We start from the raw sequence: 25,188 nt of genomic DNA, 5'->3' as shown, positions 1-25,188 counted from the left end.
ATGGTGACTATCAGAGCTCAGAATCTGACCTTTTGAACTGACCAAGCCTTTACAGGCTGGTAATTCAACAGCTTTAACAGATCAGGCACAGGCTTTGCATCAGCCTGACCTAGGTGCTAATCCCAGAACCACCCCCGGCAGGCTAAGAAACCTAGGCAATCTCTTTTTGCTCATGTGGGAATAATACTTACTATATGGGGTTGTTGTGAGGGCAAAATTTCAAACATGGAGCTTATGCTACAAATAAAGAGAGTGAAGCCACTGAGGTTGAGGGCTGGCTTGAACATAGTGTTCTGACACCAAGTGGCGTATGATAGATACTCAGTAAATGCTTGATCAATTGAGGAAGCACATCAATAACAGGCCCTCAGGTGGTGATTCTGTGGGAATTTTATTTTACTTGTGTAATTGTGAATGTTTTCCAAATTCCCAACCATGAGTGTGAATTACTTTTATAATCAGAAGTTCAATAAGCATTCTTAAATAAATGTAAGCAAAAAAGCAAGAGACACTAGTAACAGGCAGAGATGAATCTGATAGTATGAATTACGTATGAATTAGGAAACTGGAAGTGATTTGGAATCCTCCTTTGTTGAACTTTGGAACAAGTTCCCATTAATTTCTCTCCATATGGCTATTTCTTGCCCCAAAGGAGTCCACAGTCTAGAGGAGAGAAAGCCTGAAAAATCAATCTGTGTGATAAAGGGAGTCATTGTGAAAGCTACAGGGACAGAGGAAGGGCTGCCACCTGTCCTGGGAGGCTAAGAGCTGGTAGGTTAGAAAAGGCTCCACAGAGGCATGGACAATTAAGCCAAGCTGTGACTCATGACCAGGAGTTATCCTGGGGAAGGAGGGGCAGGTTACTGTGGGGTCAGCATGGCACATGCAGTGGCAGGGAGCTTGGCTGTTTGATCTGGACAAGTCACTAACCTCCCTTGGCCTCAACACTCTCTCCTGTAAAATGAAAGGGTTGGACCAGTTCTCTGGTTCTCAATCCTGATTACAAGTTACAATGATCTGGGGCAATTAAAAAAAATCACCAAAGCCAAAGCCCCACCTTGTATCAATCAAATCAGAAGCACGGGTGGGGGGGGGGGATCCAGGTGATGGTATTTTTAAAGGGCTCCATGTAGTTATAACGTATAGCCTTAATTGTGGACCACTGGACTAGAAGTTTGCTAAGTTGCTTTCTGACTGTTCCTCTGACAGCATGTTTTGAGGTTGAGATAAACATCTTTAACTTTTTCACTAATGCAGATTTATCATTATAAAATCATGCTAAATTATTTAAATTATTTATTATAAAATAAACCAAAAATAACAAATTGATTTCTTTAAGTCATTTACAATAATGTAAGAGTGGTAGAAGAAAACAACAGCAACAAAAGGATTAGAAGAGCAAGACAGAAATCTTGTTTCCATATGGGAGTTAACTGCTAGTCAGTTATGATATAAAAAGAAGATGGAAACCTGCTAACTCAGGAACATTCACCCCAAACTGCTCACTTCAAGGTTACATAGGTCTTCCACCAGGACCGGGGACTCAGCAGTTCACTGATCAAATGTAGAGACATAAGCCATAGTCTCCATCACAGTAAACAGGCCTGCCTCAAATGTGCACATGGATAGCTAACTGGTTATACTAGTTTACTAGGGCTGCTGTAACAAAGTCCTACAAACTGAGTGGCTAAACACAGAATTTGTTCTCTCTTGCTTCTGGAGGCAGAAGTTTAGAATCAGGGTCTAAAAGCAAGTCTAAAAGCAAGGCTGTGCTCTCTAAAATGGCTCTAGCTGAGAATCAGTTCCACGCTTTCTCTTAGCTTCCAGTGTAGCCAGCAATGCTCGGCATCCCTTGGCTTGTGGACATATCACTCCCATCTCTGCCTCTGTCACCACATGGTGTTTCCCCCATGCGTCTTCACATTGTCTTCCTTCTGCGTATATTGGAGTTTGTGTCTCTTCTCTTCTTTTAAGGATGCCAGTCATACTGGATTAGGACCCACCCTAATAATCTCATCTTAACCTGATTACATCTGCAAAGACCTTATTTCCCATATGGTCACGCTTACCAGTACTGAGGGTTAGGCTTCAACATATCTTTTTGGAGGGCATACCTCAATTCATAACTCCAGTCTACTTAAGCATTTTGGTGAAGGCCTTGGGCAGTTCAGAAAATCATCAAAGGAGTTGTTGACCTGAAAGATCTGATCTTTGAATTGACCAATGAGGCAAGATGATGAACTGACTAGGCAGTTTCAGTTTTCATAGCTGATAGGGTGATTATTTTTATTTATTTACTTTTTAAAAGTTCACTTAAAACATTATTTCAAAAACTTTGGGGGTACAAGTGTTTTTTTGCGAGAGTGTTTAAAGAACAAGAGTGCAACAATGATAACAGAAATCTGACCCAGCTTGGTATGTGAAAAATCCAAACTTCCAAGGTGGAAAAATTATAGGAGGATTATTTCCCATATTTACATCTTTACTCCCATTATTACAGAGGGGTATTTTGATTTATGAAAATGTTTTTCTACTTAGTCATAGACCAATATTTAGACATCACTTTATACTTTATACATCATTTTCATATATATCCAGATAATCTTCTCAATAACGCTGTGAGTTAGATACCATGAACCCATTTTACAGAAGGGGTGAGGAGGTTCCCTTAGAAATGGGAGAACTGGGGCTCTGCAAGGCCCAGCACACAGCAGGAGCTCTCTTTGCCCCTAAACCCCCTCTCAGGGTCCTTTGAAGAGTAAGCTCTCCTCATGCATTCTACATTCGTGAATGTATGGAATGTTGATCTGCAGCTTTTTTGGGAACATATTTACCGTGTAAAACAAAACTCACCTCTGCTTGTGGCCAACCCTAAAGCACTATAAAGAAAAATTGATTATTTTGAAGAAAAGAGAAAAGGGCTTAGAAATTTTTACTCAGATCTTGATGAATTTAGTTTTCCATCAATAGCCTTGGTGACAGATAATCTCTGTTGTCACTACCACCTAATGCTGATCCCTTGGGTCCCCAGGCAATTACTGACTCCTCCCACTATTTAAAGCAGCAGACTGGTGATTTTCTATTGACATTTGATAGTAAAATTGGCATTAGGTCAGTTTGTTTTCTCTGACTAATTTGGAAAGATGTCACATTTGAAAAAAAATTTCATTAAGAATGAACTTTCGGCTGGGCACGGTGGCTCAAGCCTGTAATCCCAGCACTTTGGGAGGCCGAGGCAGGCGGATCACGAGGTCAGGAGATCGAGACCATCCTGGCTAACACGGTGAAACCCCATCTCTACTAAAAATACAAAAACGAGCCGGGCGAGGTGGCGGACGCCTGTAGTCCCAGCTACTCAGGAGGCTGAGGCAGAAGAATGGCGTAAACCCGGGAGGCGGAGCTTGCAGTGAGCTGAGATCCGGCCACTGCACTCCAGTCCAGGAGACAGAGCGAGACTCTGCCTCAAAAAAAAAAAAAAAAAAAAAAGAATGAACTTTCCATTTGGGAAACCAGTATCACAAAAGAGCCTGTGACAATGATACTGCTTCTCACATTTTCTTGCACCTTACTCGCTTCAGTGAAGGTATTCATAACACATGTGATAGAAGCTCAGAATCATATACACACTCTAAGGACCAGACTTCACGACATCCCACTGTAATGTTAGGCAAATACTTTTTGAGTATCCAATGTCTCCTAGGTGGGAGACACACAGTAAATAAAACAGAGCAAATCCTTGCTCTCTTGTAGAAGAGAAGAGAGATGATAAGCCTACTAAATAAATAATATATCATATATCAGAAGGCAAGGAGGTGGGGTGCAAAAATCACATAGGGCCTTAAAAGTCGATGTAAGGACATTGGTTTCTACTCTGAGAAATATGGCGATTTTTAACAATGGAAGTCTTAAGAGGTTTTTGAACAAAGAGTGACATGATCTATGTTTTGAAAGCACCACTTTGGCTGCTGTTTTAAGAATAGACAGTAGGGTTTGTGGGTTTGTGGCAAGTGTTGGAAAAAAGAAAATGAATTAGGATGTGCTTGTATAGTCCAGGAGAGATATGAGGTTTGTTTGATCCAGGGTCACAATGGTGAAAAGTGGCTGTATTCTATGGAGATGTTGAAATTAGAGCTAACAGAACTTCCTGATAGATTGGATGTGAGGCATAAGGGAAAGAAAGGATTTAGCCGGGCGCGGTGGCTCAAGCCTGTAATCCCAGCACTTTGGGAGGCCGAGACGGGCGGATCACGAGGTCAGGAGATCGAGACCATCCTGGCTAACACGGTGAAACCCCGTCTCTACTAAAAATACAAAAAACTAGCCGGCGAGGTGGCGGGCGCCTGTGGTCCCAGCTACTCGGGAGGCTGAGGCAGGAGAATGGCGTGAACCCGGGAGGCGGAGCTTGCAGTGAGCTGAGATCCGGCCACTGCACTCCAGACCGGGCGACAGAGCAAGACTCCGTCTCAAAAAAAAAAAAAAAAAAAAAAACTAGCCGGGCGAGGTGGCGGCGCCTGTAGTCCCAGCTACTCGGGAGGCTGAGGCAGGAGAATGGCGTGAACCCGGGAGGCAGAGCTTGCAGTGAGCTGAGATCCGGCCACTGCACTCCAGCCTGGGTGACAGAGCGAGACTCCGTCTCAAAAAAAAAAAAAAAGAAAGGATTTAAGGAAGACTCCAGGGTTTTTCTCTAAGCAACTGGAAGGATAGAGTTGTCATCAACTATGCTGTGCAAAGCTGAAAATGAGGTTTGAAAGAGAAGATAGAACTTTGGAGACATTTCACATTTGAGATATCTGCTAGATATACATGGCTATTGTTGTTTGGGTTCAGGGACATTGTCAGCATATAGGGGAAATTTAAGTCTGGAGACTGGAATAAGACATCATCAAAGAAGAGTATAGAGACAGAGAGTAGACCAAGGGAGGCCCTAAGTACTTGACATGTAGAGGTTGAAGAGATAAGGTAGAACCAGCAAAGGGAACTGAGAAAGAGACTCCAGTGAGGTAGGAGGAGAACCAGGCAACCATGGTGGCCCAGAAACACAAAAGGAAGAAATGGGATCCACTCTGCCCAAAGATGTGGAGTCTGTGGATTGCTTTTCAAATTTAGTGATGGGAGGCCATAGTAGAACAGGTTTTCAACATTTAGGGCTGTGCCTAAAGATCTGTGTCCAGAAAATTTGTCATGAGACCATCAAGAATTCCTGAATATGCAACTTCTTCTCTAACAATTTTCCCCACTGTTTAATTTATTTGACACCTTTTAAAAGCTAAGAGTAATCACATTTTAAAAATGTCTTCATAGTCTTTATCCCCTTTCACCAACTTCCGAAATCACCAGTGCTACTTGAGTTCTCTTATTCTCTATTTAATTCTGTTAGGTTAGAATCTGTGTTTGATTCCTAATTTCACTTGCTAGCTGTGTAAATGTGGGAAAAAAATCATCTCTTAGCATCAATTTCCTTACCTCTAAAAATGGGAATTGTAATAAGCACTCATAGGAATTTTGTGGGGGTTAAATGAGAAAATATTTGTGCAGCGTAATTAGGTGACATTGTAGGGGTAAACCATGTGTTTCATCCCTTAATGAGATTACTGCCCACATGACCACGAGCACAGAGGACAAATCACACTGAGAGGCAGATGCTGGATGGTTGACTAGGTTCCCTCAACAGCTATTGAACACTTCCTAGAAACCTACCTCCCAGCAGATGTAATCCAAACTGGAGTCCTACAAAATTGGCAAATTTTTATATGTAATGGATGTTCCATTTGCTTGACAATATTTGGAATTTAAACCTACAAATGCTAATAAGGGCCAACTACGTTGGTTACAGTGAATGCATGAAGAAGCAGGTAGGGAAAGGAGGGGTGTAATAATTAATTCTGCTTGCATGGGTCTTCCCAGAAGACCCTTAGATTTAGTCTTGATGACTTAAGAAAGAAAAACTAAAAAAAAAGTATTCCAGGTCAAGGGAACAGTATGTGCAAATGTACAGTCTTTAAAGAACATGTTCTTTATAGGTAAACAGTTCAGTAGGACCAGAGTCAAGGGTCATAGGGTCAGGGGAGGGAGTCAGGGAGTGGGTAATGAGCACAGAGTTGAAGCTGGAGAAGGCAGGGATAACATCAGTGAGGTCCCACAGGTTGTGCTAAGTGGGTGAATTTTTTCCTGAATGGAAGTAACTAGAGTTTCTGAATGGCTTTATGTAGGAAGTGGCATGGCCAGGTTTGTATTTTAGTGCTATCACTTGGACAGCCAAATGGAAGATGGTCTAGAGAGGGGAGGACAGTGGGATGAAAGGCTGCTGATATCATTTCTAGTTCCTTCTGTTTGACACATTTCATCTTTCTCCAATCTCCAGAGATATTATGCAAATGTTCTTCTATTATATACTAAAAAAAATTCTCAGTTCAAATGTTATCACTCTATTCTCTTTCTATTATATTGTTTATGTTCTTCACAGACACCCTGAAATTATCCTAAGGGAATTTCCTTTGCCTTCTTCATTAGTATTCCAGTGATATCTCCAAAAGTTCTAAATAATGGTTGCAGCTTCTCCAAACTCAGCAACTCCAATCTGGAGGAGTAGATGCCATAATGGATACCTCCCCGCAACCAGCCCCCATCTTCTGCCTATCACTGGGGATCCCTGGGTGAGCACAGGCCATATGAGCTGAGTTCTAGATTAAAGATCTTCCGATTAAGCCTTGCCCATACTCTGAACCCTAAGAAGTGTCCTTTTGGGGGACCTTGATTTTCCCTCTGATGTAACCAAGACCCTCAAAAGGACTCTCCTTGGGATTCAGAGTATAATCATTTTGAGATAATTCCTCCTAAAATGAGCTTCTGTGATATAAACAGCAGCCATTTTGGAGTTTGTGTGCCAGCTCAGAGGTCTGCCCCACTTTCTGGCACCTTCTTTTGGTTCTTGAGAGGCAAAGCTGCTTCTCCCCACCTGCTCCTGCTGCCTCTTCCTCAGCACACAAATGCTGAGAGCAAACATTCACTGTCCTTGGCCCAATAAATAACTTGAGTCTCTTGACCTTCTATTGAAAGTCAACTCGCTTCATTCACACCCAAGCATTCTTCCTATCAAACCTTATGCATGTTCTAGTTCACTTATAATTAGCTAAATGCATGACCTTCTCCAGAGACCCCCACAGCCTGTTTACAGTCTCCTCCCTGAGGCCTCTCAGAAGCTGGCAACATTGCTAGTAGCTACTTCTCACATGCTCAAACTTGCTGAGATTTCAAGCTTCTCAAGACTCCTTTCTCCCAAGAATTTCAATATTTGATTTCCTTTGAATATCTTATGGAAGTGCTACCTTGATTACATACTTTTCCAGTTCCCAGAACCTTCCACAATTACGTGGAGTAATAGAATCGCCAAACTGACTTCTAGCGATTCTGTCTTTTCTGTCTCTGGGCAGGACAATAAAGGCACACAGTATTTTGCCAAGAACAATAGCACACAATACCTGGCAAGGCACAAAACATGTATGCGCATGGCTGAGAATGGCCTGGGAACCCACATACAACATAAGCAATTAATAGAGACAGGCATACAATCTTCTCTGGGTATCTGGGGCTGAGCCAAGGAGGAACAACTGCTGCACAATTCATGCATTTCCAGGTAAGTTTTTTTTTTTTTTTTAAAGAGGGAATAAGTCAAAGTTTTTTTCTTTGTCTTTCTCAGAATACTGTATCCGAAAATAAAGAAAAAGATTATAAAGACCAACTTCTGGCTGATACTAAGACTAGCCAATTCATCTTGATATTTGCCTTAAGTTCTTACTAATTATCCTAGAAAAATAAGATGTAATTGACAACAAATACACCAAAGTTAACATCATTAAAAACAAGATATCTGTAAATTTTCAAGTATGTAAGTGATTAGTAGCTGGCCTTATTGAGCCAAGGGTTTGACGCTAACCAGAATGAGGGAGACTGAGGAGCTGAACATAACCAGACTTTCTCGCTGGGCACTCAGACTCTCTTGCTCTTTAAATATCTAAAGCTCCTGATAAAGCACATAGAATGTATCCCCATTCAGGTATAAACGAAGAGCAACAACCTAAAATATGTACTGTTTTTGAACAAGGATCAAAACTAGCTAAAAGTAGACTCACTGAATAATGGCAAGGAGGAATTTGGGACAGTATGTCCCATGCACTGCAAATCAGAAATAAATCATGAAAGGTTGCCTGTGGCTCTCTCCTGCTGTGAGCCGGGTGAGGACTGTTTAGAGTTCCAACCACTTATGATTCCCTGAGCACTGTTTCACACTTCCCTCATCCTTCTGTTGAACCCTACTGTTCGCACCTCAAACCTACCTCAGACATTTCCCTCCTGGTCTCCTGGCACAGTTAATCAGTCACCCCTCCTCTGTGTGACCTCTGATCCTAGAATACATCTCTACTGCTGTACTCTGCACGCTATTTCATAATTTGCTCGTTCACATACCTGTCCCCTCCATTAGCCCACAAGATCTTTAACAGGAGTTTGGACCCTGTGAGACTGGTACAGGGTAAATGTTCAGAAAATACCTGTGACCTTTAATGGAATCGAAAATTGGTAGTGTTACTGGTAGAAGGTGTCCAGGTTCTTGGCGTCTCAAAGAATTGGACAAAACACACAAACGAAACAAGGAAAGCAAAAGCAGGGATTTATTGAGAATGAAAGTACATGCCACAGTGTGGGAGTGACCCGAGTGTAGAGGTTCAAGAGCCCCATTTACAGAATTTTCTGGGATTTCAATACTCTACAGGTTTCCCATTGGTTACTTGGTGAATATTCTATGTAAATGAGGAGAACGAAATGAAGTCACAGTCATTGACTCGGAATGCACCTTACTGTAAATGGAAAGGATGTTACTTGGTGTGTGATCTCTGTAAATGGAGAGGATGAAAGTGAAGTTACAAATGGCATGAATGGAGAGGATGAAGTTACAAAGTCATTCACATTCATGATATTGCTGAGGTGCTTTCATTTAATTCAGTTCTAGGAAGTCAGCGTGGATTGGCCTTATGTACCCTGCCTCCATGTCCTATTCTCCTGCCTCATCTCCCCGCTGAAAGCTGTGATCCCCATAAATCTTTATGGGAAGCAGAGGGACCAATGACCTTTCTTCTGTAACTGCTTCCTGCTGACTTGGGGCGTAGTCCCTACCTATTGGGGATCACACAACTTTTGCCCTGATCTGTTTAGTGAAGGTAGGGAAGATCCTTGATGATCCAGGGTGGTGTCTTCACCTGGAGCGGCTGGCACCCTTGTCACATAGCTCAATGATCTCTATGTGAGAGGAAATACTTTAGGTTAAAAGATTTAATGGGAACCTTGGGGTAGATACCTATGCCATCAGGAATATCTGTCATAGAAAGGTATTTTTAAAATTCTGTTTAATTATGATAAAGGAAGTGATTTTTATCTATTTGGAAGAAGGCAATTAAATTTTAAAGTTAAAAATGGCTACTATTTTCCAGCCCATAGTAACTATGCAGCAAAGACACCAAAGAAAGTTGGTAGGCATTTACTTATCTTTTGGCTGTCTTTTAAACAGGTACTTCAGGGCCGCCACAGGTTCACAGGTGTACTGGCTGATGGGAACTTTGGTTTCCTGGTCTGGAGCTTCTGGTATTGGTGGCTTGATCCTAGTACTTTGACCACAGAAGGCATGGCCAGTATTACTGAAAATGGTCCCTTCTATTCGGGTTGTAATTTTTGGGCAGGTGATCCCTCCTTCCATGTTTTAACAAATACCTTATCTCCTGGCCTGATTTGGGGGTTGCTGGTTAGTTCCAGATGTGAGGAGTCTTTGAATTCCAAACTCTTGTAAAGCCTGCTGGAATTGTTCTGGGTTGACTAGGTATTTAATTAAACCAACTCCTTCTGGGTCAATAATTAAATGATTAGTTAAGAATGGCCTTCTGTATAACATTTTGTATGGGCTTACATTAATATTTAAGCTAGGGGTATTACAAATTCTTAAAAGGGCTGTGAGCAATAAGCTAACCCAAGTTTCTGATGTTTCCTGACATAGTTTAGCTAGTGCTTATTTTAGAGTTTGGCTAGCCCTTTCCACTTTTCCAGAGGATTGAGGCCTCCAGGCTGAATGTAAATAGTATTTTATTCCAAGAGCCTTAGCAACCCCTTGACTTATTTGGGAGATAAAGAATGGGCCATTATCACTTTGGAGACTCTGAGGTAACCCAAACGGGGGAATTATTTAAGAGGACCTTAGAACCTCATTAGCCTTTTCTGTTTTGGTGGGGTAACCTTTGACCCAACCAGTAAAAGTATCTATTAGTATTAACAAAAGCTTGTATCCTCTGCAAGCTGGCATATGACTGATGTCTAACTGCCAGTCTTCCCGTGGATAAGTTCCCCTTCTTTGGACTGGTTTTATTAGAGGGGGCATTTTTGTTCCCTGGATTGTTAAATGCACACAGTGAGCAGGCTTGGCAGACCTGCTTAGCCGTTGAAGCTGAGTTAGACCCAGTAAAGAACTCGTTTACCATGGCCAGAGCTGCATCCCTCCCCACATGGAAAGAGTCACGTAGGGCTTTTATAACTTTCCACTGGGCTGCCTGAGGGAGATATATTTTTGGCCCCATATGTCACCAGGATCCTTGTTTTTGTCCCCTTTGCTTTTTTATTAGCTGTTCTTCCTGTGGTGTGTATTTGGGTTCTACTGGGGACTTGTAGAAAGGAAGCAGTGCTAGGATCTGTTGGGATTGCACTCTGAGGGCTGCTGCTTTGGCTTCCCTGTCAGCCTTTCCATTCCCTTGTGCTATAGGGGTTAAGTCCCTTTGATGCCCCCTACAATGAATGACAGCTATGGCCTTTGGCAGGTATATTGCCTTCAATAGCTGCAGAATTTCAGGCCCATGCTTTATAGGGGAGTGTTTGCTAGTAAGTAATCCCCTTTCTTTCCAGATTGTGGCATGAGCATGAACCGCAAGGAATGCATATTTAGAATCTGTATAGACGTTAACTTTTTTCCCTTGTCCCAACAATAACGCTTGAGTAAAAGCAATGATTTTAGCCTTTTGTGCTGATGTGCCAGGGTGCACTGGCTGGGCTTCAATAATTGCATCATGATTTACTGCTGCATATCCAGCTCTGCGCTCTCCATTTGACAAGGAACTACTGCCGTCTGTGAACCAGTCATCCTCAGAATCTGGGAGAGCCTCGTCTTTTAAATCACGCTGGCTAACACATGTATGTGCAATGACCTGCTCACAGGAATGATCAGTTATTGGGCCTGTGGGCAGCAATGAAGCTGGATTTAAAGTGTTGCAGGTTTTAAGAGTTATATCTGGATTGTCTAGGAGCATGGGCTGGTATTTAGTTAACCTTTCCCCATCATCCAGATGTGTACCTTTATTTCTAAGACTAACCTTACCTGATAGAGGGTTAGAACTTCCCGTGGTTGCCCTAGGGTGATTTTAGTGGCTTCCTCCACTAACATAGCAATGGCTGATTTGCCCTCAGGCAACTTGGCCATTCTGAGGCCACTCCGTCCAACTTTTTTGAAAAGTAGGCGGTTGGTCTGGGTTCTGATCCTAATTTCTGGGCTAGTACTCCCACAGCTATGTCCCTCTTCTCTGCTATATACAAGGAGAAGGGCTTAATTCGGCCTAGGATACCAAGAGTGGGAGCCTGGGTGAAAGTGTGTTTTAACTTGGTGAAGGCTTTCCTCATTTCCGGGGTCCATTCCATTAGCTCATTTTCAGGCCCCCTTGTTGCTTCATATAGGGGCTTTACTATGAGCCCAGAATTTGGTACTCATGTTCTCCAAAGCCCGGCCATCCAGTGCGCGTGGCCAAACCACATATAGCTTGCACTCCTTCTGGGGATACTTGCCGGGTTCCGGGTGTTAAGACATATCCTAAAAAGTGGACCCATTGGAGGGTAGTCTGAGCCTTCTTTTTGGACACTGTATCCTCTGTCTGCCAGGAAATTCAAAGTTTTTATAGTATTTTGGTCAGAAACCTCCTGGGTTGGGCTACACACAAGGTCATCCCTATACTGAAGAATACCTCCGTTTTCTAACTGGAGATCCCTCAGATCCTCTCTAAAGCTAGGGCAAAGAAGTGGGAGCTATCCCAAAAGCCCTGAGGAAGCACTGTCCAAGTGTATTGTTTTTCTCTGGTATTAGGATTTTCCCATTCAAAAGCAAAAAGGTATTGGGGCTCAGGGCCAGAGGAATGGAGAAGAAAGGTCTAGGACTAAGAACCATGTTGCATACCCTGGCACCTGAGCCAGGAGGGCATATGGATCTGCCACCAATGGGTGGACGGGGATAGCAGCCTCATTCATTATTCTGAGGTTCTGTACTAGCTGGTATTCCTGCAAAGGCTTTAGAACAGGTAAGATGGGGGTATTGCAGAGAGAATTGCAGGGTTTTATGAGCCCATGGGTAAGTAATATCTCAACTATGGGTGCTAGACCTTTGCTTGCTTCCTGCTCAACTGGGTATTGTTTTCGATTGAGAAAATAGCTGGGGTCTTTAAGCTGTATTTTGACTAGCACTGCTGTTTTAGCCTTCCCTGGTTTTCCAGTACACCATGCCAGCGGGTTAACCTGTTTATTGACATGGTCTGGGACATTGCCTTATTTCTTACTATTAGCAATTACACTGGGTGATGCTTAAATTATAGTAGTGTCACTATTTTCACCATAATATCTCTTCCCAACAGGGGGATTGGGCAGCTTGGTACTACTAAAAATCCTGTTGGAAGATTTGTTTCTCAAATTGACAAACCAGAGAAGGAGTAAGAATCTTGTTTGTGGTTTCCCTTCCATCCCATATCACTCATGGACTGGGAGGAAAGTTTTCCTGCATAAGCTGTTAGTACAGAGCAATTCACCTCGGTATCATATAAAAACTGAATATGTATGCCCATGATGTCCAGAGTTACCCAGGGTTCCTCGGTAGTAATTACAATGTTCCTAGATGGGGCAGTGAGGAAGGCCCCGGGCCCCTTCAGTCTTCATCTGATTCCTCCTTGTGCACTACCAGAGTTTTGACTGACTGAGCATCTTAGTGGGAGCAAGGGCAGTCAATTCTCCAGTGCCAGGGGTCACAACTGGTGCTTTCACATTGACGGCAGGGGACTGGCGGGGACTTAGTGCATTCCTGTGCCCAATCCCGCTTTTCTTGCATTTGAAGCAAGAGCATTTGCTAGCATTTACCTTATGGCCCTTTGAGTTTCCCTTGGACAATCTTTGTGCATTTAGGGCATCACCAATGATGGCTAACATAATTTTGGCTTGCCGTTTTTCTTTACTCTGTTTCCCTTCTCCTTCCTCCAGGTCACAATTGTTATATACCATGAAGGCAGTATCAAGAAGCTGATTTTGGTTAGTTTGTGGCCCCATGTGTAGCTTTTGGAGCTTACGTCTAATGTCTGGTGTGGATTGGCTAACGAAACATTGTGCCGTTAATATCTTGCCTTCAGGAGAGGAAGGGTCCAGATTAGTATATTTTTTAAAGGCTTCCCCAGCCTGCCATAAAACACAGCTAGGTTTTCCTCCCTGCCTTGTGTAATCTGCCTTACTTTATCATAATTTACTGCCTTATTCCCTTTCTCATTCCTCCAAGAGCCTCAAGAAATTTAGCCCAGTTGTTCCCTCCTGCAGGGGTTTCGTAGTCTCAATTATGATCCCTAGTGGGAACTGTGGCTGAGCCTGGGTGACTGCCCTGAGGGTTTAGGGTGAATAATTCATCCACTTCTCAGAGGGCAGCCTCAAAGACTCGTTCCTTTTCCAAGGAGGTGCAACAGGTTGCTAGAATGAATTGAACCTCTCTCTATGAGAGATCAAAGGCTAAGGTCAAAGTTTGGAACCCATCTGCAAACTTCCCGGAATCCTCAGAATAGCTCCCTAGCTTTTCCTTACATGGTTGTATATCAGTTATAGAGAAGAGGACCCACACTAGGATTGACCCCTCAGCCCCCGCGATTTCCCTGAGAGGCAGCAGGGCTGGAGGGAGAGTTGAATACGGCGTTCCCCTCCGAGTGTGAGGGGAACTTAGTAGGGTTCCCCATGTTTGCTTCTGGGTTTCAGCCTCGGGAGCACTTGGCGAGGGTTGAAGTGCTACTTCACTCAACCGGGGGACAGTTGCTGCTCACTCTGAGACACAGGTATCCCCTGTAAAAGGGGGTCCTTCTATAATATCTAGTTCTGCGCCGGAACTTTCCTTCAGGGGATGGGTTCTGGGAGTTTCCTAGATTCTTAGGTCTTTGTATCGGGTCATGAAGGCCTGTACATATGGAACTTCTGACCATTTGCCCTGCCTCTTGCAAAATAGGTCTAGATACGGGATGGTATCATAATTAAGGCTACTATTGACTGCCCATTGTTCCGGATTGGGCAGCTCATAACTGGGTCACACAGTATTGCAGTAAAAAATCATACGCCTTTTCTTTAGGTTGTCAGGGTCAAATTCATCCCAGTGGTGGAGGATGTAGCCAGGCAGTGAATCCGGTGGAATAGATAGGAAGTTGTCCACAGTGACACCAGGTACAATAGATGGGAAGTTGCCTATAGTGGTCTGGAAAAGAGAAGAGGATTTTGAAAAGCGGAGGGTTTATTAGGTGACCCAAATTTTACCCGGGGCATTCCCCTGGAAAAATTATGGCCCAGCCTGGGCTCCATGGGGGCTTTCCTCCTTTAGGGCCTGACTTAGTCTGTTGCACGTCTCCAACCTTAGACGGGTGCAGGCACCACTTTGGAATGGTTCCCTCCTCCACAGAGGACCTACTGAGAACTTTTCCTTGAGGATTTCCTATCCCACTTAAAGCAACCCTTTAACTCTCTAAATTTGGGCAGTAAACCTACACATCAGTTCCTGCATAAATCCCCTTTGTTAATTTCCCTCCTTAATTCTCACGGACAATTTATGACATATCTGAACCCTCTATCTTGTCCTTAGACAGCTGAGCGGGGGAAGGGAAGAATTTGGCATGAGGAAAGAAGGTTTAGGTTGTCTGAAACATGTGTGAGTTCACCCTGGATGAGCTGCCACAGCAATTGCGTCATATGTTGGGATGAGGAACTCTAACCGGAGAGGCAGAAAAGAGTCTTTCCCAATTCTGTGCAGGGCAACCATCGCTTTTCGTTCCTTGGCCTTCAGAAGGCACCGGAGACTGGCCCTGGCCAGCTGTCCTCAATTACCTGCGAGCTACTAGGAAACGGTCGCTGAAAGACCGAAACAGGAAAAAGGAAAATAACTCAGTAAAAGGGAGAAAGAAACAGGACTCAGAAAAACGAAACCAAGGAAAATGTCCCTCACCCAAGCCGGGCAGTGGTGGTCAGGCGCATCACAAGGAAACCTTTCAGTTTCACCCTCTCTGGCGGCCCTGGCTGGAAACTTGCAGTTGTCTCCGTGTTTAGGCGCTGACCACGGAGGGTCCCAAGTTGGAAAGGAAAAAGAGAGAAAAAAAGATGTCCCTGTATGTAAAAGGGGAAAGAAAAATAAATCCAAACTGTGGGCCTACCTTGTCTCCAGACTGGCTTGCCAAAATATATGTTACCAGTCAAAGGTGTCCGGGTTCTTGGCATCTCAAAGAACTAGATAAAAATGCACAAATGAAGCAAGGAAAGCAAAAGCAGGGATTTATTGAGAATAAAAGTACATGCCACAGTGTGGGAGCAGCCCAATCATAGAGGCTCAAGAGCCGCACTTACAGAATTTTCTGGGGTTTCAATTCTCTAGAGGTTTCCCATTGGTTACTTGGTGAATATTCTGTGTAAATGACGCAAATAAAGTGAAGTCACAGTCATTGACTCAGAATGTGCCCCACTGTCAATGGAGAGGATGTTACTTGGTGTGTGATCTATGTAAATAGAGAGGATGAAAGTGAAGTTACAAAGTGGAAATGGCATGAATGGAGAGGATGAAGGGCAGTTACAAAACCATTCACATTCCTGTCATTGCTGAGGTGCTTTCGTTTGATTTAGTTCTAGGAAGTCTGTGTGGATTGGCTTTATGTTCCCTGCCTCCAGGCCCTATTCTCCTGCCTCAGTAGAGTCCTTAAATCTCTCAGGGTGGGTCTACTCAGGCTAAGTTTGTCTGGAAGCTATTTCTCAAGCTGATTTTTTGGTTGTTGTTGAAAACTCATTGAGTTATTTATTTTATTTATTCATATATTTATTTTTTAAGACACAGTCTTGCTCTGTCACCCAGGTTGCAGTGCAGTGGCGCAATCTCGACTCATTGCAACGTCCGCCTCCTTGGTTTAAGTGATTCTCATGCCTCAGTCTCCTGAGTAGCTGGGATTACAGATCCCCACCACCACACCTGGCTAATTTTTATATTTTTAGTAGAGACAGGGTTTCACCATGTTGGCCAGGCTGGTCTCGAACTTCTGACCTCAGGTGATCCACCTGCCTTGGCCTCCAAAAGTGCTGGGATTACACACGTGAGCCACCATGCCCGGCCAAGTTATTTATTTTAGAACAGGACAAATGACTTCTGCTTTGCTGATAAATATCAGAGCAGTAATCGCACACAGCCTAAAGCTGCCATATTTTATTCTGACCCACTTCATAACTACTCTTAATTGCTCAGAAAAAAAATATTCTTCCTTATTTATTCTGAACTGGCTTTTAGGGGTTGCATTTGGACAGGGGAAGAGTAGATCTTATCATTTAGACCCTGCCAGCCCTGCCAGACAGCAATTCTTGTTTATGAGAGCACTTACCTTCTCCAGCCTCGCTTGCAACTCAGCCAAGCTAGATCTAAGGAGCTTCCTTCCTAGATGAACTTCCTTCCTAGGTCTTTGCTTTTATGTCTCACCCACTAGTCTCTATGTTTGTATCTTAACGCCTCTTTAAGTCTCTCACATCACCTTACAAAATAATTAGTGCATTGTAGATTCAACAAATATTTAACTTTTTTGAAAATCCAGTTACTTGTTTTATGAGCCTCCAATTGCAAACTGAAATTATCTTCTCCATTATTGCTAATAACAGTGAAGAATTTTCCATTCAGCACCAAGGAGACAAAAAATACCTAAAAACATTTTTCCTTGCATATAGCATATTGACAACATTGTCTCTCACACCTGTTAAATGTTTTTCCTCTGTGCCAAGTACTATACTAGCCTTGAATGCATGTCTTACTTTTTATAATAACCTGTGAGGTAGAGGTTTTTTAAATTGTCATTGGTGACACAGTAAAAGCAATTTAAGATACTCATCTACATGCAGCTAATAAATGAGAGAAGCAGGATCTGAACCCAGCTCAGATTCCAAAGCCTGAGTATTTTCTACTACACCACTCTTCAACAGACAGGAGCTAAATGCCACTTAATTCCTTTCTTTCCAGTATGTCACTCTCAATAGTGCCTTGGCTCTGCTTACTTGGAAACTGTTTCTCCCCTAGAATTTTGAGGAGAAAATGTAAGGACAATTGTTTTTTAATTTAAATAATTCTCTTATCACTGTCAACAGCAGCAGTCTTGGTGTTCAGAAGCTATGGTAAGACCAGTGGAGTTAACATCAAGACAGGAGTTTGAGCATCTTATGTAACATGACATTGACCCTTTTGTATAGTCTAAAAAGTTATTTATTTTTCCTTTCTGGGGAAAAGTTTGATGTCTTCCTCAAAGAGTCTGACCATCAAGGTAAGCATCAAGGTGAAATATTTTACCTGCTTTCCTGATGTGTGAATCCATCACAACGGGATATTCGAAGAGTTTTTATGAGATTATGTTGAGACTTGGCTGATCTTCCTTTGTGTTCCAGCTACTGTGTAGAAGGGCCCGGTTTTGTTCTTGTTCTGCAAGAAGGAAAGCAAACACAAGAAGCCTGGCCTGGGGGATAACAAACTCCCATGGGAGGATGGAAATCTGTGACCCCTCCTCCCTCACCACCACCATATCCAACCTGCCATGAGGCCCCCCTGGTTCCCCAAATCCTCATTGCCATTACATTCACTATTATCCTTTGCTGGCACTGTTGCAGCAGCTCCTGATTTATCACCCACTTTCTACCCTTATCTTCCTCTGCCTCCTGCATCTTTTCTAAACAGCAGCCAGTGTGATATTTAAAAAATACAAATCTAAGTATGATACTCTTCTGGTTAAAAACCTTCAAGGCTTCACATTACTCCTCAAATCGTGGCAAACAATTTTAAGCAGAGCTTTAAGGCAGTTCCTTTTGTGGCCCCTGCCTGCCTCCCTAGCCTCATCTTGCTCCATTTCTCCTTTTTTCCACCCTACGATCACGTTAACAGATTTTTCTCTTCCACAAAAGTGCCAAGCTATTCCCTGCATCTGGAATGCTCTCCCTGATGCCACTCTCCTGGATAACAACTTTTGTCTTTCAGATCTTAGCTTACATGAATGTGACTACCTCATAGAGACTTTCTCAACTCTCCAAACTTGGTTAGAGATCCCTCTACTAAACTATTGTAGAAACCTGCGTCTCTCCTTCATAATCTCATTTTAACTCACTTGTTATTTCTGTGGTTGTCTATTTGATGGTTCAGGACCATGTCTGGCCTGTTTACTCCCACATCCCCAGGAGCCGGCACCGCATCTGGCACCTAGAAGGTGCTCAGCAAGTCTTTGGAAAAGGAATGAATGAGGCCGGGCGCGGTGGCTCAAGCCTGTAATCCCAGCACTTTGGGAGGCCGAGGCGGGTGGATCACAAGGTCAGGAGATCGAGACCATCCTGGCTAACACGGTGAAACCCCGTCTCTACTAAAAACTACAAAAAACTAGCCGGGCGAGGTGGTGGGCGCCTGTAGTCCCAGCTACTCGGGAGGCTGAGGCAGGAGAATGGCGTGAACCCGGGAGGCGGAGCTTGCAGTGAGCTGAGATCTGGCCAGTGCACTCCAGCTTGGGTGACAGAGCGAGACTCCGTCTCAAAAAAAAAAAAAAAAAAAAAAAAAGGAATGAATGAGCCAGGACTTGCTGTGAGGAAGGACCTGGCTTCCAGCTGTGGTTCTGCCACTTACTAAGTTGTGTAATCTTACGAAGGTCCTTTAACTTATCTGGACCTCAATTTCTTCATCTGTAAAACAAGAATGATGACAACTGCTTTTCTTCCAGGGCTGTTGAGAGACCCACAGGATAAATAGAGCTTAAAGCAAGTTGGAAGCTGTAGACCATTATGCAGATGCCATATATTATTACTTCTTTACAATTGGGTTGGTTACTAGAGGACTCACTAGCCCCAGCACCCAGATCTCATGCCTCCTAGCCTTCATGGTTTCCAGACACATTCTGAATAGCCAGGGACCGGCTGGTGCTGACAACTTGGTGGATTCTGGCCAATGGGGAGGGAGCTGAATGAAGGGATGTGGGCAGGGAGCCACGGTTCTTCTGCCAAAGCAGAATCTTTGCCTAATTTCCCCATGAGAGCCCTACGTCCATGAAGACATGAGGAGAATCACATCAGTAAGTCTTACACTTGAGTTTTGAGTCAGAGCAGGTACAACTTCAAAACTGCTTCTGCCCTTAGGACCAGACATTTCCTTTTTTTTTTTTTTTTTTTTTGAGACGGAGTCTCGCTCTGTCGCCTGGGCTGGAGTGCAGTGGCCTGATCTCAGCTCACTGCAAGCTCTGCCTCCCGGGTTTACCGCCATTCTCCTGCCTCAGCCTCCGAGTAGCTGGGACTACAGGCGCCCGCCACCTCGCCCGGCTAGTTTTTTGTAGTTTTTAGTAGAGACGGGGTTTCACAGTGTTAGCCAGGATGGTCTCGATCTCCTGACCTCATGATCCGCCCGCCTCGGCCTCCCAAAGTGCTGGGATTACAGGCTTGAGCCACCGCGCCCGGCAGGACCAGACATTTCCTAAACACCCCCCTCCTCCACTTCTCTTCTCACCACTGCCTGTGGCTGAGGTATTCTTAATGACAAGCCATCTAGTCCATGATAATCAGCTGAGGAGTGATTCTCATTAGATTTCAGGGAAGGAAAAGGCTCAGGCCATGGCTGAAGGATGGAAAATAAGAAGAAATATAGCTAACCTGGCCTCTTAGAGTCCATCTTGACAAGCAGATTGGAGTCATGACAGCTCAGACCTGAAATGCTGGTTGTTATTTAAAGGAGAGAGGTGGGAAGAGGGGGTTAGAATAAAAAACAACACAGCCATTTGCTGCATAACAAATTACCAAAAATTAACAGCTTAAAACTTAAAACAGCTCCCATAGACCAGGTCCAGGTTCAGTGTCTCACAGACTATAATCAGGGAGGGTCAAGCGTCCCATCTGAGGCTCGAGGAGGCGAGGGGCGGGATGGGGGGGTTGGGGGGGGGGGTCTTCTTCCAAGCACATGTGGTTGTTGTCAGAATTGATTTCCTTGCAGCTGTAGAACTCAAGCATCTTGCCTCTTCAAGGCTAACAAGAAAGAGTAAGTCTCTGACTCTACGCCTACTTCTTACTTGACAGTCTCCAAGAACTCACCTGATTAGGTCAGGCCCACCCAGGAATATCTCCCTTTTCATTAACTTCACGTCAACTGCAAGATTTCTTCACCTTTACTATATTCTACTTTTCAGAAGCAAGTTGTATATCCCTCCCACAACTGAATGGGAGAGGATGACACAAAGATGTGGATATCAGGCAAAGAAATCATAGAGGCCATTTAAAAATTCTACCTACTACATCCTCCGTTTGCTGAGCTCCATGTGTGTGTTGCAGGACTTTCTCCTTAGTTCAGCTAAAGACGGGGTCCTTGTCAAACATCCATGAAATATTAGGCTTGCAGACACTTTGAAGGGTGAGAAAAATGGTATTTATGGGGCAAAAGGGGAAAAAAAAAAAGGAGAAACAGAGACTCTCCAGAAAGCCAGAGTCCTGCTGGTGCACTTCCTGCCTGGCAAACTGAATCCCAGGTTCCACCCAGGAAGAAGGCGGCAGGCTCGTCCCCTCTGCAAACCACGCGAACCTCTCAAGGCTCCAGGCCAGCGTGCATTCCTCCCAGTGTGCAGGTCAGTCGGAGGTTCTGCCAGGGAGCACTTCCTACGTGGCTGTCTCGTGTGTGTGTGTGTGTGTGTGTGTGTAACAAATTCAACTTGTTCCGACTCACCTTAGCAAAATCAGGGGGATTGGTTTTAAGGAAACGATGTGTTGCAGACCCATGATATGAATGCAGCCTGACCTGCGGAAGGACAGGAGTTAGAGTGAGGAAAGCCGTAGGTAAACCTGCATTCCTATGACTTCATCACTGGCTCTCTGTGTGAACCAACTTTGTCTGCTCTCCAATTTGTGCTTTACTGTTACAGCCATGGTTCCAACAACCATGCCATCTCATCCCATTGTCTCTGGTAGAATCAGTATCTCTCTCTCTCTTTCTCTCCTCCATTCCCAGTTCTAAATTCTTACAGAAGGAATCTTGGGCGGTCTGCTCATCTGTAGAGTAGTTGTCTGTAGCCAGAGAGGACAGGATGCATGCTACAAGCATGGCTGCTGGGAATCCACCCATGGTGATCATGTAGAGAAGGGAGGATGGGGTCCCAAGAGATGTCCACTGCATGGTGTCAGGCTTTGTCATTAGTGGCCAGTACGTGCATATGCCACATCATCTGGTACACAACTGAGCAGCAAGACCTTTTGATGAACAGTGGAGGGGGTGGAATGAGACATGTTTAACAGTGTTCCACAGTTAGTACCATGTGCTGCATAAACCAGGGACTTGCTTTCACCCGGAAGTGATGCTTCCTGTCAAAATCGGTTTACAACTATGTTCCCATCACCCCAGCGCTTAGAAGAAGGCTGATCCCACAGAAGGAATTCAGCAGCTGCAGAGAATGAAGATATAGGCACACAGGGCCCAATTTAGAGAGACAGCCCTGCAGCATCCCACAAACCTTTTTTAGAAATGGCTGAGAAAGGGCTGCTTTGAGAAAGAAGTGAAAGTAAAGAAGTACTGGGTAATCAAAAGCCCGGAAGAAGGAAGGGAATGTTCCAGCACAGACTGTAATGCTCATGTTCTGCTAAGAAGAAAGTGAGACACACAAATGGCCCCAGACAGGGCAAGTTATTAAACCTCAGACATGCTGCTTAAGAGCTCTTACCAATTCTTACTTATGAGGAACTGGCTTCCAGATCCCTCGTGTGTCTTATAGTTGCTTTATGCAAGTGTGTACAGGGAGGTATAAACTGGGTGATTCTCACCCCAGGATGTGGTTGCTTACCAACCAATCCTTCTGCAGTCTTCGCATAGTTCAAAGCCAAAGGATCATTTCCAACATTGACATATTTGTGTAATCCTCAAGGGAAAGGGAAAGGCCAACCCAAGGCAAAGTGTTATTTGCTCACATCACTTAAGGAATTTTTTCAAAATTCTAGAGATTAATGGGTAAGTCTATAAAATTCCAAAGGAACTACTATATTAAAGTAGGGTTGTCATCGCTTCTCTTTGTGGTTATTGTCTCCCTGTCCCCTGGCTCCAAGTGCATTGTGTCATGAGAGGAAACTATCACTCTTTTCAATATTGGCTGTTCTGACTTGATATTGTACTGCATGGTGAATTGATGCTGTTGGGAGAGAGGTATGTGGAGCATTTTAAGCCACGAAGGTATGTGAACTAAATCCACAACTCACCTCTTAGGAACAACTACCTGAGGATAGGGTTCTTTCAGAAAACATAAGCTCTGGTGACAAATTCACTCAACAGATTGCTGCACCGTGTTTTAGAAAATGCTTCAAGAGGTAGCAAAATAATTCATGTGAGGATTTATGAAGATGTACTTCAACCTTGATTTGGGAAGAGGTGAGAGAGATGATGTCCACCTATCATGGTTCACCCATGCAAACTTTCTTGTACTCCTACTGTGTCATCCAGTCACTGAGCAAAGTCCTGGGCACACTTCATTAAACACAGTACCTGCTCTTGAAGAATTCACAGTCTCACAGGAGAGAAGTGTGTATAAACTGATGGTTAAAATATATCACAGAGGCCGGGCGCGGTGGCTCAAGCCTGTAATCCCAGCACTTTGGGAGGCCGAGACGGGTGGATCACGAGGTCAGGAGATCGAGACCATCCTGGCTAACACGGTGAAACCCCGTCTCTACTAAAAAATACAAAAAACTAGCCGGGCAAGGTGGCGGGCGCCTGTAGTCCCAGCTACTCCGGGGGCTGAGGCAGAAGAATGGCGTAAACCCAGGAGGCGGAGCTTGCAGTGAGCCGAGATCAGGCCACTGCACTCCAGCCTGGGTGACAGAGCCAGACACCGTCTCAAAATAAATAAATAAATAAAATAAAATAAAATAAAATAAATCACAGCGTTAGATGTTGTAGAGAGGAATGGGCAAAGCGTTATTAGATCATAGAAGGAGTGACTAGCCATGCTCCTTCCAGACTCAGCTTAGGAATCCTCCCAGTACCACAGCTGTGCTCTCCCGCTCTCTGCTCACTTTCCACATCACATTGGTACTTTCTGTTCTTGTGTCTCTTTCCCCAACAAGGCTTCAAGCCAGGGTTTCTCAGCTTTGGCATTATTGACATTTTGGGTCAAAGTTTTGATGGTAGGAAGGGGTAGCCGTCTTATGCATTATCCCTGATCTCTACCCTGGATCCCTGCCCTCTGTGTGCCAGTAATACACACACACACCAGATACACACAACACACACGGACACACACACACACCCCACACTGTTAATGGCAATAAAAAGTCTTTGCCAAATGTCCCCAAGGCAGCAAAATCATCGTGGTTGAGAGTCCCTGCTTTAAGCCGTTCCAGGGCAGCAATGACATTTTCTTCGTCTCTGAATCCCCGGTGCCCAGGACATTTCTGTCACTGTGAACCAAACAGAACATGGACTGGCGGGATGAAGGAAGCCTTAAATAAGAGAACTATCTGATTCAAAGGATAAAGAGGAATCATCTAGCTCAGCACTCTCCTATAGAACTTCTGTGATGATGGAAATGTTCTCTGTCTGCACTTTCCAATACAGTAGCCACTACATGTGGCCTTTGAGTACTTGAAATGTATGACTGAGGAACTGAATGTATTTCAATTACTTTAAATGTAGCCTTCAAAGGCCACATGTGATTAGAGCCTCCATCTTAGATAGCACAGCTCAAGCACTGAGTGGGTTGGCCCAGGGTAAGCACTACTCATCAAATGCAAATTTGGGTTTCAATAGATTCCCAGATGATTCAAATATATATTTACACTTCCAGTTTTTCTGACCATTATCCAAGGTGGATCCTCCCACCTCAGCCTCCCAAAGTGTTGGGATTACAGGTGTGAGCCACCACACCCAGCCTAGTTCATCCTTTCAACTGTAACGCCAGTTCTACTAAATGACAGGTTCATATATGCAGTGATTTGTTTCTGGGATTTTAATCTGTTCACCTGAGCTTTTATCTATGACTCAGCCAAAACCAGTTTTACTTAATTAGCTTCATAATAAACTCTGATACCCGGTAGAATAAGCAACCCTTTCTTGTTATTCTTTTTCAGAGATGTATCAAATATTTTTGGACTTTTGTTCTGCCAAATAAATTTTAAAATGTTTATAAAGGTTTATGGGAAACCATGTTAGGATTTATATTGGAATTGCATTGAAATTATAGATGCATTTGGGGGAGGACTGCCATCTTTACCATATTGAATCTTCCTGTTCATAAGCACAGTTCACCTGTCCATTTATTAAGACCTTCTTATATGTTCTTCAATCAAGTTTTGAAATTTCCTTAGCAAAAAAATTTTTACAAATGTTTTGTTTTATTTACACTTAGGCTTCCAATTATTTTTATTGGTAAATTAGATTTTTTTTCGAGTCCTGTGTAAATACTGGGTTGTCGGGAATGCTATTGATTTTTGAAGGCAGTTTTATATGATTTAACTGTTCAATAGTTTTATTAGTTCTGACAGATCTCTTAGATTTTATAGACACCATACCATGAAGACATAATGATAATTTTCTCTCTTTTTTTTTTTTTGCTATATCTCCATTGCTTTATTGGCTAGAACCTCTAGCATAGTATTAATAATAGCTGTGATAAAGGATATCTTTGACTTGTTTCTGACTTTCTGGGAAAACCTTCTGAACACTTAGTCGATGATACATAATAAAATTTATTATATAATGTAGGTTTTTGTGAGATGTCTTTTTTTAATGCCAAAGATAATCAAGTTTCCTATTATTTATACTTTGTTAGAAATTGTCTTTTTACATCACAAATGAGCACTAAACTTTTCTGAATTCTTGATCTGTACCTG

The 25,188-nt window shown here is 43.5% G+C and overlaps 1 long non-coding RNA gene across 1 annotated transcript; it reads right to left on the bottom strand.

The window, feature by feature from the left end:
- Positions 1-14,439: 14,439 nt before the first annotated feature.
- Positions 14,440-20,026, bottom strand: LOC117081239. The gene is made up of 3 exons (XR_004436141.1): positions 19,984-20,026; positions 17,660-17,788; positions 14,440-14,557 (listed from the first exon to the last, which is right to left on the bottom strand). It is a non-coding gene; the product is annotated as an uncharacterized LOC117081239 (long non-coding RNA).
- Between the last annotated feature and the right edge of the window lie 5,162 nt (positions 20,027-25,188).

Source organism: Trachypithecus francoisi, unplaced genomic scaffold, assembly GCF_009764315.1.
Source record: "Trachypithecus francoisi isolate TF-2019V2 unplaced genomic scaffold, Tfra_2.0 Lachesis_group8, whole genome shotgun sequence".
Classification (NCBI taxonomy): domain Eukaryota; kingdom Metazoa; phylum Chordata; class Mammalia; order Primates; family Cercopithecidae; genus Trachypithecus; species Trachypithecus francoisi.
The sequence above is the reverse complement of the archived record's forward strand: the minus strand, read 5'-3'. Positions and strand labels throughout refer to the sequence as shown.